At 47.5% G+C, this 13,263-nt stretch overlaps 1 protein-coding gene across 3 annotated transcripts in view; it reads left to right on the top strand.

Moving 5' to 3' along the window:
* Positions 1–688: 688 nt before the first annotated feature.
* The window catches only part of LOC130208202 (nuclear receptor coactivator 3-like), a 28,522-nt gene continuing 15,947 nt past the window's right edge, over positions 689–13,263 (top strand). For 2 of the 3 annotated variants that reach the window (XM_056437200.1, XM_056437198.1), the window contains exon 1: positions 690–830. The gene's annotated coding sequence lies outside the window, so the exon portion shown is untranslated. Of the gene's footprint in view, positions 831–13,263 lie in introns of all 3 variants that reach the window. The other variant, XM_056437199.1, reaches the window with a different exon arrangement.

Genomic DNA, 13,263 nt, shown 5'->3' with positions numbered 1-13,263 from the left:
GGAGCTAATTTAAACTCTGCCTTTTGTCTTATTTGCATCCTTTAACCCCCCCCCCCCCCCCACGTCCTGCTACTCTCCCTCCATCTTCATGGCCCTCTCTCACTACTCAGTACAGATGATTTCTTCCATACTCTGTTGCTACTCAAGTACGATTAATATAACTGACACTGGACCCAGAATCAGTGGCATGCTACTTTATACCTGACATGTCGAGATATAAAAGGGCTTAATCCAAAGAGTATTCTGATTAACATAGATAGAGAGACCTTATATAATGAATGCACACGTGTTCCTGCTTAATGCAGGACATATATAACACCTCGCCCCATGGCACCCCTCAATACAAAGTGTACATATGTATGTTCACTAAATTTCCCTAATGCCCACTTGTGTTCTGTCCCCAAGTCTGTAGTTTTTGTGAATCACACACATCTGAATTGTATGTTAAGTATGTAGCATAATAATATAACGCTCCAGGAGGGTATGATTCACATTTTGCATAAAGCCGCTTTTCCTGTACAGCCTATAAATAAGTTTTAAATCTCTCCCCTAATAATATCAGCCGCTGCTCCGCTTCTCACACCGCCGACGGGCATTGGGTGCGCGTGTAGTTCGTCGGCGGGAACGCGGCGTGCAGTCCGGTGCGCCTCGCGAGAGGGAAGCGACGACATTACCCAGAAGCCACCGCGCTCTACTACGAGCTGGCTCCCTCCGCTTTGGGAGTGTTTCGCATTTAAACAAACACGGTCCTGCTTGAAGATGGCGGAGAGTTTGTAGAGGCGAGAAGAAGAAAAAGAAAACCGCTCCACTCAATGAAAGCATCGAAGCCGGTGAGTTTTATCTTTCTTTCTTCCGCGAGATTCGGTTGTTCGCGAGTTTAAAACACCGGCGGCGGCGCGTGTTTGAACGTTGGACATTTGTCACGGAGACAGTTGGCGTCGCTCCGCTCGCGAGCTGCGGGGGTTTCTTTGAGCTGTGCGGCGGCACAACGAGCCCTCGTACCTCCTCAGTCCGTCCGTTATGGGATGTCTCTCGGGGCGCTATCGGCTCCGAAAGCAACCCCAAAAAATTAAAAGATGTACATTCGAGTCAAGTCTCGCTTGTTATTGTGCCATTTGTGTCGGTTGCGGTGGGTTTTTTATTGTCTTATTACGTCCCCCCCCCCTCTCTCTCTCTCTAGCTACAAAGTTTATGAGACAAGAGGCTCTCTAGTCCGATAGCCCGTACGTTAAATATTCATCACTGCTTTAACGGTAGTCGGTGTTTTATAACGCAAGGTGAACTTTGTAGAGTCGCCGTGGTCGTTCTCCCGCAAACAGCCCAATGGCTCCGGTGCTGGTTTCTCTTTTTGTGTGTGCGTGTGTGCGTGTGTGCGTGTGTGTGCGTGTGTGTTAGACTTGCTTCACAGTTTCGGTACAACGGGGCTTGCAGGATTCTCCGGTGTTCACGTTAGTCAAACCGCAGTCGTGGTCTGGTGTAACAATATTGTAATAATAATAATAATGATGCACATGTTTTGTCGAGCCTCCACCGTGAACGTGTGTCGTACCTGCATATTTGTCCTGCAGTTTTTCTTACCCTTTATAAAAAGAAAAGATTAATTCACACATCTAATATAAATAGCAACACTCTAATGTAGTAATGTCACGTGACATGAGGTGCGGAAATTAATCTCCTTTTTCTAATTTTTTTTTTTTTTTTTTTTTACAAAATAAGACTGATTTTCTTGTTGTTGCAATGTGCTTATGACGTCAACCAGCTAGCTGCAGGACACCCTTGTCTGTCCACTGTCCTCCGCTGCTCACAACCAAACTTCAGCGTGGCTGCTCTGCAGGATCCACAGCATCTGTTTTGTGTTTGCATGACTGGAGTGAGATGATGTAGCTGTGATTGTAATGGGTGGTATAAGGGACAATCACAGTCTGGAAAAAAAAATGTGGTCGTTTCACCGATGATAAATCATATGTAGGTGCGATAGAGGGACGGATAGACGGACAGACTGGCAGAGGGAGATGGATGTGTTTCAGTGCAGGGGGGTGGGGGGGGGGAGGACTCGCAGGGTTCAGGTAGAGTCCAGGTTTGCTTTCTCTGTGCTGAGCACTCAGTTTTTGTGAGGTGGCAAAGGAGGGAACCATCCTTGGGAGAGCGCGCTCATGTGAAGGCTGAACAATGAAACCGTTGAGGTCGAGGTGTGCTGTCGCTCTCTCCTCCTCGCCCGGGGCCATCCCTGCCAATACTTGCAGGCGTTAGTGGCCCAATGCACATTTTCCACGTGAGAGTTTCTGAAATAATTGCCTGTAGGGTGGCGCTGAATGACGAGTGAGCCTTAAACAATACGGGGGATGCAAAGGGCGAAGATCTGGGCGAGAATGATGCAGTCAAGCGCCGTCAGAGAAGCCGACTCGTCTCTATTTTAAATCTGGTGGAATGCCATTGCTCAAGCTCAGGGATGTGGTGTTTTGTTGTTGTTTTGATTAGTAGAACGACCACTGTGGGAACCTGTCCAATGAACTGCTTCTGCTCATATTCTTGGCAAATGGAGCCCCCTTGTCCCCCATTCTCTGTCCCTTTATCTGCCACTTTCTTTCTCCCCCACACAGGGTGTCAGGCTGCGTTAACAATGAATCAATCTTTGGGGGGATTCTTTGACTGCAGAAGCGACCGGGACGCATGGCCTTCGCTCTTTGTCTGTCGGCCCCTGCGCTCTCAATAATTCATTAACTTATCACTTTTTCTCATGGGACCGGGAGACGTCTCTCTGGTGGCAGATTCTGTGCTTGCATCGGGTTGCCCGATTGATAAATTGCACGAGGATACATTTAGTGCCCATGCTGACATTCAGTTATTACTCAAAGAGGTTCCATTTGACGTTATCATCCTGTCAACAATGCAATGAAAGTGCAGAGCGCCGCGGATTGAAACCGGAGTCCGTACGCTGAATTAGAAATCGCGTTCTTCTGAATTTGGATCCGTGTTGACATTTTTACCGATTAAAATTTGTTTTTTTTTAAAACTCCGGGGGCGTGATATCGGTTAAATCTCGCTGCCGCGTGGTTGCATTGAGTTAAAGAAAAATACTGTCTGGTATCGCCAAAGAAGGCGGCGGAATAAGTGGAGCGCGTGCCACTCTTGGGTAACTGTCTCCAATCCGCCTTTGTCTGGCCGCGTCTTTGCGTCACCGGAGTCTGAATACACGGCATTCCTCGAGCGTTCCGTCAGTCTGTGTGTCTAAAGAGAGGCAGCGAGACAGAGATAATGGGTTTCATTTCAAATAACTGGCAATCGGGTCATGTGATGCGGCCTGTGCGTTAAATTTACGATTCACGTCTGTGCGGGTCGATGACGCACCGAGCCGAAAGCAAAGGAGGTTTGTTTCCCCCTTACCCCTCCTGTTACCTTCACATTTACTAACATCTTTAACCCCTGGGGTCAATTTGACCCCAGCAATTAAAACCTAGAGAAAATTATTAGAATTAATATTGTTTCCCAAGTTTAAGTGTGAGGTACTTTATCTGTGTTTGTTGACGACCTAAATAGCCCTTTAAATAAATAAAAAAGTTGATATTTCTTATATGTTTTACACAGTGAAAAACAGCCTGGGGTCAAATTGTACAGGACATTGAAAACATATCATTATGTGAATTTTATGTTTTCCCAGTTGTCCCCAATAGATTAGGAAAAGTCAAGCAATATGAACTTTTAAAAATGATGTCAATCTTCTTCTTTTTTTTGAGTCGTTAAACATTGAATGGAGTCAAATTGAACCCAAAGGTAAGAGAAGGGTGAATTAAAACGTGACTCCTGTAGTAGCTTTTTTTCTTTCTTTTTTTCGACAAAAGTTGCTAGCTCTGATAACTTGTTACTGGGCGCCATCAAAGTATTCAGCACCGCGATTCTCTGACGTTGTGTTGCCGTGTACCATTTTACACTTGGCTCCAGGAGGCTGGATTCCAACCGAGGTTTAACAAAGTTTCCCCGCGGTCGGCTCAGGCCGTTTAAAACATCCCGTCCAGCCCCCCCCCCGCCGCCGTCTCAAGGTCACTCGCGTGGGGACGGAGACCCCCCCCCCCCCCCCGTCTTTGTCGTTCGTCGTAGCGAGTCGTAGTGCTCAACCGGTAGGGCTCTGAATGCCTCTCGTGTGGAGCTAAATATAGAAAATGCTGCTCGACGAGACCGTCGTGTTTCCACTGCTAAAATATTTACGGCTACTTCGCCCCAAACAAGTGAGAGCGAGAATACGAGACGGGCGCTCGGGGAGCCGGGTCGGAGGAAGCCAGACGGCCGGCCCCGCGGAGTCCAAAGGCAAGCGGCGCGGTTTGCTCCCCGACTCCATTTGAGTCTCGCTCGTCCCCTCGGCCCCCTCCTCGACCCTCGAGGTGCCCGGGCGTCGGGAGCCATGCACGCGTCTCAAAAGCCAAACCGGCAGCCTGAAGCAATCATGGCACCCGAGTCCTCTTTATAACCAGCGAGGATTTTGGAGCATTTCACTCTCTGCAGTCCTCGTTGATTGGACGAAGGCACGGGTTTATTAGGGAAGGGGGGGGGACAAGAGCTTTGTCCCCAACGAGCCTCCCCCCACACCCCCCCTCCTCCTTGCCCTTCCTCTTTAACTTCAACTCCCCCTTTAACTTTTGCTCCCCCGGCTGAAGAATGCTCGTAAAAGGGGTTCACCTGAACTAGCCAGTGGGAGGGTAGCTCCCCGGCCGAGTTTTGTTACCGTTGTAAACTGTTAGCAAAGACCGTGTTTGTGTTTTTTATTATTTTTCTTTTTAGGGCCTCCCCCACCCCCCTACCCTCTTTTTTTATTTTTTATAAAAAAGATTCTTTGGGGGGGGGGGGGGGAGACGAGGGTGAAAAAAAAAGTTTGGTTTGTGAGATAACTGCTACCAGATGCTCTCTCTCTCTCTCTCTCTGTCTGTTATTCAGCAGAAAGAGAGGCAGGCGAAGAGAAAAGACACTGTTGTTTCTGTATGAACTTCTCAACTCGTTACACGGACTCTCTCCCGGTCTACAGTTGTCCTGCGTGTACCGAAACGACAAGGGGCTTTGCCCTCGACCTCTGAAAAGTGAACAGGTACTCCTGTCACGCTTTTTCACAGCTCTTCGTAACGTCGACGGCCCGTGAGCCGGTCGGTTGTGTTCGCCCGCCTCTTTTTGTTCACGTCGTGCTCCCCGCGTCTCCGAGATGAAACGGTGGGATGTCGGATCCGCGTGGCGGCGAGGTGTGGTTTCTCGGGAGGCGGCTGGCACGGCAGTCTGCGAGTTGCGAGGGGAGACGGCGCGCGAGCGGCAGCGACTGTAGTGGCTCACCTGCAATTTAAAAAAAATGCCTTTCATTAAACGAAATTACCTGCAAATGGCGAGCGAGCGTGCAGGCGTCTCGCCCGCAGCAGCGAGGTCGACGGCGTTTCTTTTTTCCCCCTCTTCTTCCACACGCGATTTCTCCTTTTTTTTCTGTTTTTTTTATCGCGGCCTTGAGTTCAATGAAAAGTCAAGTTGTGAATGACGGACCTCCGCACCATCGTTAAAGACTCCAGACTTACTACGGCTTTTCAACAGTGACCATGTGTCGGATAATTTATTACCATCCCGTTTCTTTCTATAACATTTCTTTCTTAATTGGACAGATTTTTTTTCCTCCTTTTCCCCCCCCCCTCTCTCTCGAATAAAAGTGGAAAAAGTTCCTCTTCCCTTCGCCGCCTGCTGACTTCACCCCTTGTGTATGCGGCTTGTCGTCAAGGCAACCCTCCAGTCCAAAACGCTGGTTGCCTCCTTGACGTTGCCACATCGCATCGGGCTCTGCACCGCTGCAATGTTTCATATATCCAAAACAACATTCATAAAAGTTGGCCATTACTAGTGTGAGCCAGTATTCTGTTTGGAGGTAGGCTCTGCTTTTGGAAAAAGGTCCCCATGTTTCCATGGGGCTTGTTTTCTCGTGGCGCTCGTGTATGCTCATCTAATTGCCGCGCTGGAACGAGTGATTCTGCACGACTAAATGGATAAAAGCGAAGGCCCCTGTGCTATTGGCACCCCCGAGTTCCACGGGGCCACACTTGAAATGGGATTAAACGTAATTTAGAGGAGTTTTGTGAGTTGTGGGGTGCAAATAAAGTCAAATAAAAGGAAGTCAACCCGCTTGCTTTATTTAAATTTGTAAGCTTCAGGTAATTTCCTTTGACAGACAAAACATAGCAATCGCAGCAAGGCAGTCGTCGGGACAGGAAAACGGGGCAAGCGGGTCAATACTTGTCCGACTCCAACTTCAATAGGCACGACGATCAAAGCGGTTCAGTCGAGCCTAACCTCAAAATATGAACTTTTAAATAAGATCCGATGCATGTTTCAAGTTGCAGTCAGATTTACGACGCTGTGTTGTCGGTACAGGTTGAGCGGTGCAGCCGACACGCTGTATTACTTCATAGGTAGGCGAGGTGAAGCTTCCACGCCGGCGCACAATCCACGGTAAGGGGGCCACACGAGTCGCACAATGTACCGTATTCCCTCATGTCCTGCAGATAGGATTGTTCAAATGTTTTTTGTGTGTTTTTTTCTAATGGGTTCGGTGTAATATAATTATGTATGTATACAGCTCCTCTAGGGAGAATGTGTTCACGGCTCCGAGCAACATGTGCCGACACGTTACCATTAAGCTTTAAGACCATTTCTGAGTTCTTCTGCTGACTGAGAGAAGCTGCACAATTGGTCCTGTAATCATTATAATCAAGATTTTTTTTGAGTTTGTTTTCCCCTTCACAGTTAAATCTGATCAGGTCCAGCATTAATGCGTTCTGGAAACTCCACGTTCAACTTCAGTTTCACAACTCGTACCCAGAATAGGCCCAATATACAGATAGTTATTGTCAGTCATTTTAATTATTCAGCCGTAATTTTTAACCAGTAACATGACATAACACACCGTGAGCTGCAGTGTAGTGTTACGCAGCAATGCAGCGTTATCAAAGACTCTCTGGGCGTTGAGCAAAAACCACGAGAAAAAGCCGACCGACTTTAACGCCCAAGAACAACGAGGAAGGAGTTGCCGCCGCTTCACTACAAATAAACCCGACTTAAATACGGCCGTATAAAGATGCCAGCAAGGATTCCAGCAGCTGGAGCCATTTAGGGGGGGGGTTGTTTTTGTGGCTGAAAGATGAGGTTCGAAGCAAAGAGCAGCGTGCGTCTGCTCGGTCAGCGCGAGGCGTCCTCTGCCCGCTGCCTTCAGAAGGAGAGGCTTGATTAGCGGTGCTGGCTTAATCACTCAGCAGATGGGAACAGAGTGCAGTGTCACAGAAAACAAACCCACTGTTGGATTATAGCTGTGTGTGTGTGTGTGTGTGTGTGCACATGTGTGTGTGTCCCGTCGGACAGAGCAACTCTGATTTGATTCCTAAATGGTTGCTGCTGTTTTTCTTCTTTTTTCTTCCTCTTTCTTTCTTTTGGATTTGTTATTAAAGTCTCCTGAACAGGTTTCTACTCGTGGGTCAGACGATACAAATTATCCTCGTGATTCTCTGTTTGTTTTTTTAAGGGTGAATTCTGTAATCGCGATTAGCCGCTTGTCAAAACGGGAGATAAAAGAAAGCGAGCATTTATAGTTTTCTAGCGGCGAGGACTGGAGGATTACCCCCCCCCCCCAACCCCAACCCCAACCCCCCTCACCCCCCCAGTTCCGCTCCTGCTCTGGAATCTTTTTCACCTAGGCTCTGTCAACGCATGAAACTGGCCAGTTGAAAGAAAGGAAAAGGAGTAGTAAAGGGAACATTTTGAAGGGGGGGTGGGGTGGTATTGCAGTTGTGAAACTGGCGTCAGACCATCTTTTGAGCGGAATTCTTTGCAGGGGTCAGAGTTCAGGCGCCGCAGCGTGGCGCTGCGATTGGCTGAGGAGAGGTGAAATGAAAACCACAGTAAACTTTTGACCCCGGCGCAGGAGCTGTGCAGGAACGCCCAGCTCTGGCGTGGTGGAACAGAGCCCGCTCTCTTCCTGTGTTTACTCCACCAATCCAACAGGGACGGCAGGGAGGGGGGGGGTGGCCGAGGGGAGGAGGAGGGAGCACGGGGAGGGGAGGGAGCACAGAGGGGGAGGAGAGAAAGGCATGCGAGAGGCAGGAAGGAAGGGAAGCGAGAAAATCGTCAGAGCCTCGCTGTGCTCTGAAAATGAATATCTGCTGCCTTTTTTTGTGTGTTTTTTTGCAGAATGGCACCGTTGAAACGTGCACGCAGACACGCTCTGCTTCTGCAACGAGAAGGTAAAACCAAGCACAGTCTTAAAAAAACAACTACGGCAACATTACATATTGACAGAAGTAATTGGCACGAGTGGACACATCTTTACGCTGAGTTCTGTGAGGCTACATGAGATTTCTCTTCACTCCGTATTTCCATCCATCCTGTGTGCAACGCGTTATCAGACCGGCCAGTGTGGCGGCTGATCGGGCTTCTGGCTCACCAGATAAAAGGCTGCGTGGTGATTGATTAATGAACTCATTTCCATAATATTAGCCTCGTATGATCCGTGTTGGTCTCTGGGTCGTCGCCCGTCTCGCCACACTTTTTACTCCGAGACGCGCCGAGCTTAAAGAAAACCGAGAGGTTGTTGGAGTCGGTGCGGTGTCCGTGTGGTCCTTTCTGGTCTTTTGTCCGCATTAATGATGGATAGTTGCAGGAGATGCATGCGGGACACACACACACACACACACACACACACACACACAGTGGAATCTGCCATCTCTTTGTTTCCACCTTCATTTATTTTCCCTGGTGTTTCTACTTGATGCAGTTTGTGTGAGAAAAAATGTGGAGATGCACACACAGCCTGAGATGTGTGTGTGTGTGTGCGTTGGGTGGGGGATGTTTTTTCTTGGGGGGGGGGCAGCTTCTCTCTGCTTTGAACTGTTTTGTCCCCCTCACTACGTTCATTCTATGGGCGTCGTGCACACTACAAGTTTACGGTCACAAAAAGCCACAAAGACAAATTACAACTTGTGTTTTTATACATCGAATGTCTTTCACGGCGCCCTTGTGAATTTCTCGTCTGTGAAAATGGCCCTCAACGCTCGGTTATTTTCTTCCTTCAGTCGTGAGACAAGCAAAGGGCAAACGCGGTGTTATAATTGATTGATAATCAACCCCCACATTTAGTTTTCATCTACAGAGGTTGTGTGTGTGTGTGTGTGACTTGGATCGAGTTGTGGAAACTTTTAATTGTCGTATAGTTTTGTGTTCGTCGCCCCGATCGGTCAATCGAATTGCGCCTTGAAATATTTCTCAACCTCCAATCGGCTCCCCTGGCGAGTGTTCCAGTCTGCTCTCCCGACTCCTCGTCCTCTTGGGTTCGGGTGGTTTTGAAAGTTGCGCGTTATTCCAGTGTGAACCGAACCCTTGTTGGACTTTGACTCTGAATCAGTCAAACTCGTTGATGCTTTTTTTATTTATATATTTTTTATTTCCTTGCAACGCGCACATGGTTCGAACGGCTCATCACATTTCAAAGTATTCGTCGGAATAAAGAGACCAAAACCTATTATTCTACCACCAGACACACTGCAGACAAACAAGTTTTTTCTCTTGAAGAATTTACAGCTTCATTTTTGGTTTTATCGCGCACACGTGCTCGACATGTGTCGTCCTCGTCCCGAACTCGCATCATGTGGCGACGCTCCGCTTCTTGCCATTAAAACCCCTCGGGCTCCAGTTTAGTCGCACTGGCCCACATTTGATTACAATCATGTGTAATGTTGGCAGGAAAACTGCTAAAAAAAAATAATGAATAAAAACAAGAGTGCATCTGAGTCTATGAAAAGTTATTTTTTTCCTTCCCTCAACATTTAAGGGGGAATCCCCCAAAGCGTCAAGATGATAGATTACTGAAAACAACGTGGTTTTTAATTATACGAAGCAAGAGCAGTCATGTGGCCCATGGTTCCCTTGTTTTTCCTGCAGTCTAGCATTGGAAGTTCACGAGTGCACGTCCAAATTATCTTCTCATTCAAAATGGAAAGTTATGGTTTTAAGATTTCATTCATTGCGAGCAGAACTAATTGAGGATCTTTTTAAAAGTGCCAAGAGAGCACGAATTTTTAATTGCCTTTTTTGTTAAAATTTCGCTGATTCAACTTCCTCTCAGCAGTCTGACCTTTTTCCTTTTCTTTTAAAACCATTTAAATGATATTCAGTTTTTCAAGGTGGGATGCATTAATTCACTCAATGCAAGTTCATAGCGGGAGCACCTCTTTTTTATTGGTGCTAATGACGATTTAATTTCCACTGAATAGTATTCCTTCTTTCTCCCGAGCCCTTCAGGCGCCTGTATATATCTCACTATTAAGCCATGAAGACAGAAAGAAATAGTATTTATTATTTACCCTTTGCTTAACCCCGTCCTCTCGATATGTATCGTCGTCTTTTTCTGAGAGCGCAGCGGTCCAAGAAATATATTTAAGCATCGCCTTACCGTCGGCCCCTTTCACAATATGCCACGTCCTCTTAAATCCTCCGTGAAAACGTGGCCGCGCTGCACAGGACTAATTGGGGTGAGTGTTGTTCACGAGCTTCATTGTCGTGGACAGTATTTTTCGTGCAACATTTCAGCAGGTGGGTCGTAACGGACGACACGCGTCCTTTAGCCTTTCGTACATCAGACCCGTTATACAGGCGGCCCGTCGTCCCGTAATTCGGACCCCGAGCTCCACCGACGCATCGCGATCATTATTTTTAAAAATTTCGTTTTGCAAAAAAACACCCAAAGACGGTGTGAAGAAGCAGATGAGATTTACTACAAATTGGTGTTTCTCTGGAAGGGAGGGGTTTCTAAATATGCAGAATAATATACAGAAACGATATAAAAACAATCTGTTTAATTTGTATAATTTTATTCAGGACCCTAGTCCGAGACGGGGGTTCTCACGTCTAAAGGCTGTAGCTCATGGGGGAGCGTGGTACAAAGGTACCCGGTTCAGGGGGGGTTCAGTGTCCTTGAGACACTGAACCCCCCCTTTGCTCCCCCGGTGCTTAACTGCAGCTCACTGCTCCTTTTAATAACTACGGATGGGTCAAATGCAGAGATCCCCGCTGCGGGATCAATAAAGTGTACATTAAATTACATTCTACTTCCTCGTTCCCCAGGATTCGGTCTAGAACCAAAACACCGAGCCTTCAGTTTGTTGCGAGCTCCAGCTGCACTTAATCCAGTAGCCGGCCGTCTGCTCAGCAGGAGGAGGAGAAGCTCTTTGAAGCAAAACGGGAAGTAATTCGGCCCTCTTGTTTCTTTTTTTTACTCTTGATGTTCCAACCTCTAGTGGACACCTTTTGTTGCTTTATTAGCTTGTGTGTGTGTGGGAGGGGGGTTTGAGTACAGGAAAGTAATGGGTTTAAATGCTTCTAAAAAAGACAAGATCAGAAGAATATATGTTTCTGTCTTTCCACATACTCAAACCCTGTGCTGTGTTTACACACACACACACACACACACACACACACACACACACACACACACACTCGCAGTTCTAATAAAGACTCGTGTGTGTTTTTCGGGGGTCTGTAACTGTGTGTCTGTGCTGGGTGGGCCTCTGTTTATTGTTGCGCCTGCCACTCATTGTCTCAGGGAGCTCAGATTGCAGGCTTTATTTCAGGCCGAGCAGGAATGTCCTCCTCGCTATTCTGGTCCCGAATGACCGACGCGGCCGCCACTCGCATTAACGCACCTTGATCACGCGCACCGAAGTGCTTTGATACAACGGAGAGCAACACACGATGCAATGCAGTGCGATTCAGTCCCAATTCAAAGTAATCTAGCAGCACATCTGGAAGAAAAGAGGCATTTGTGCCGTGTGGATCTACCAGGCGCGCTCATCCCTCACATGGGAGAATACAACGCGTTTAGTTTATTAAGGATCCCCATTAGTCTACACCGTAGTGGAGACTATTCTTCCTGGGGTTCAGGCAAAAAATCATTACAAGACAATACAAATACATAAAATGCAGTACAGCATGATCAATTATCACAAAAACACTTGGACTTTGAAAACAACATTTACATTAAAAGTAAAATAATAATACCTTAAATAGCTAAAATAATAACCTAATCTACTATAATTTCCTTTCTGATTATTGCTGCCTTAAGTTTCCTTTAAGTGTGAGTGTAGCATCTCCCTCGCCCATGTCTTCGGAGATGCTCCGTTTATTTGCTCCCTTCGAGTGACGCCGTGCTCGATACGAGAGCCACGAGGCGGGCGACACTCGCAATGTGACGAACCCCGAAAAAGCAACGTCCGACTCGACTGCGTTTATTTTACGCCGCAAACGCCGTCGTCGTCTTCGGATTTTCTTTTATCTTCCCGACGCTCCTCGATCGCATCGCGTGTGACGAAAGCGACCGAAGCTGAGCTTGAAATTGCGCCGATTCATCAAAAGCGTTTCACCCCACGTGTCTCGAGTCAAAGTCGACCGCGAATGAACGACTTGTTCCCGCCAGATCCTGACCCCAAACAGAACGCTCTGGGTTCTTTGTAGTGCGAGAGATCGCGTGGATGAACGAGATACAGTCGATCTCTCAAATGGGCAATTTAATTGATCTTCTGCAGTATTCTTGGCCGCTGCTGTAAACCATTTGGAGCAGAAGCCCCCCCCCCCCCCCCCATCTGAAATGTGCAATCCTTGCCAATGAATCTCTCCGTGCTTCTTCAAATCTGACTTTAATCACAATAACAACCCGTGACTTGAGGTCTCATCCAGTCAACATTAGCCACACGCGCTTCACTGTTTTGCCTCAATTTAGCGTCGCTTTTTATATCTTTTTTTGATCCTTTGCAGTCCGACTTGTTGTTGTTTTCTCCGGCGCTCTTATTACAAAGCGGTGAATTATGCATTCCGGTCGTAAACGGGTTGAGGATCCGTCTCGATGTGCGACCAGTAGATCTGCATTTTTTTCAAATGGATACGCGGCCCATTTATGTCTGTGCGCCGTGTTGCCTCTCTTCTCCCCTCCCCCTCCCTGTTCTCCATGCCTCCTCCCCCTCTTTATTCTACCCAATCTGCCCCTCCTCCTCCTCTTCCTCCTGCCGCTGCGGCCATATTCATACCAGTGCTCATATCTTCTGGTCTGAATTACATCTCCGTGTGCTCTGACTTACAACTGAGGGATGAACAAAGTTCGAAACCAGAGGGCGCAACGAAAAAAACGACGGAGAATTCTCGAGAATTATTCACGCGTCGCTCTCCAGCTCCTATATTTACGTCAGTGAATTGTCTTGTTGTTCGGAAGAG

The sequence above is a fragment of the Pseudoliparis swirei genome, chromosome 18, assembly GCF_029220125.1.
Source record: "Pseudoliparis swirei isolate HS2019 ecotype Mariana Trench chromosome 18, NWPU_hadal_v1, whole genome shotgun sequence".
NCBI lineage: Eukaryota > Metazoa > Chordata > Actinopteri > Perciformes > Liparidae > Pseudoliparis > Pseudoliparis swirei.
Note: the sequence above shows the minus strand (reverse complement) of the source record. Positions and strands in the feature narration are given on the sequence as shown.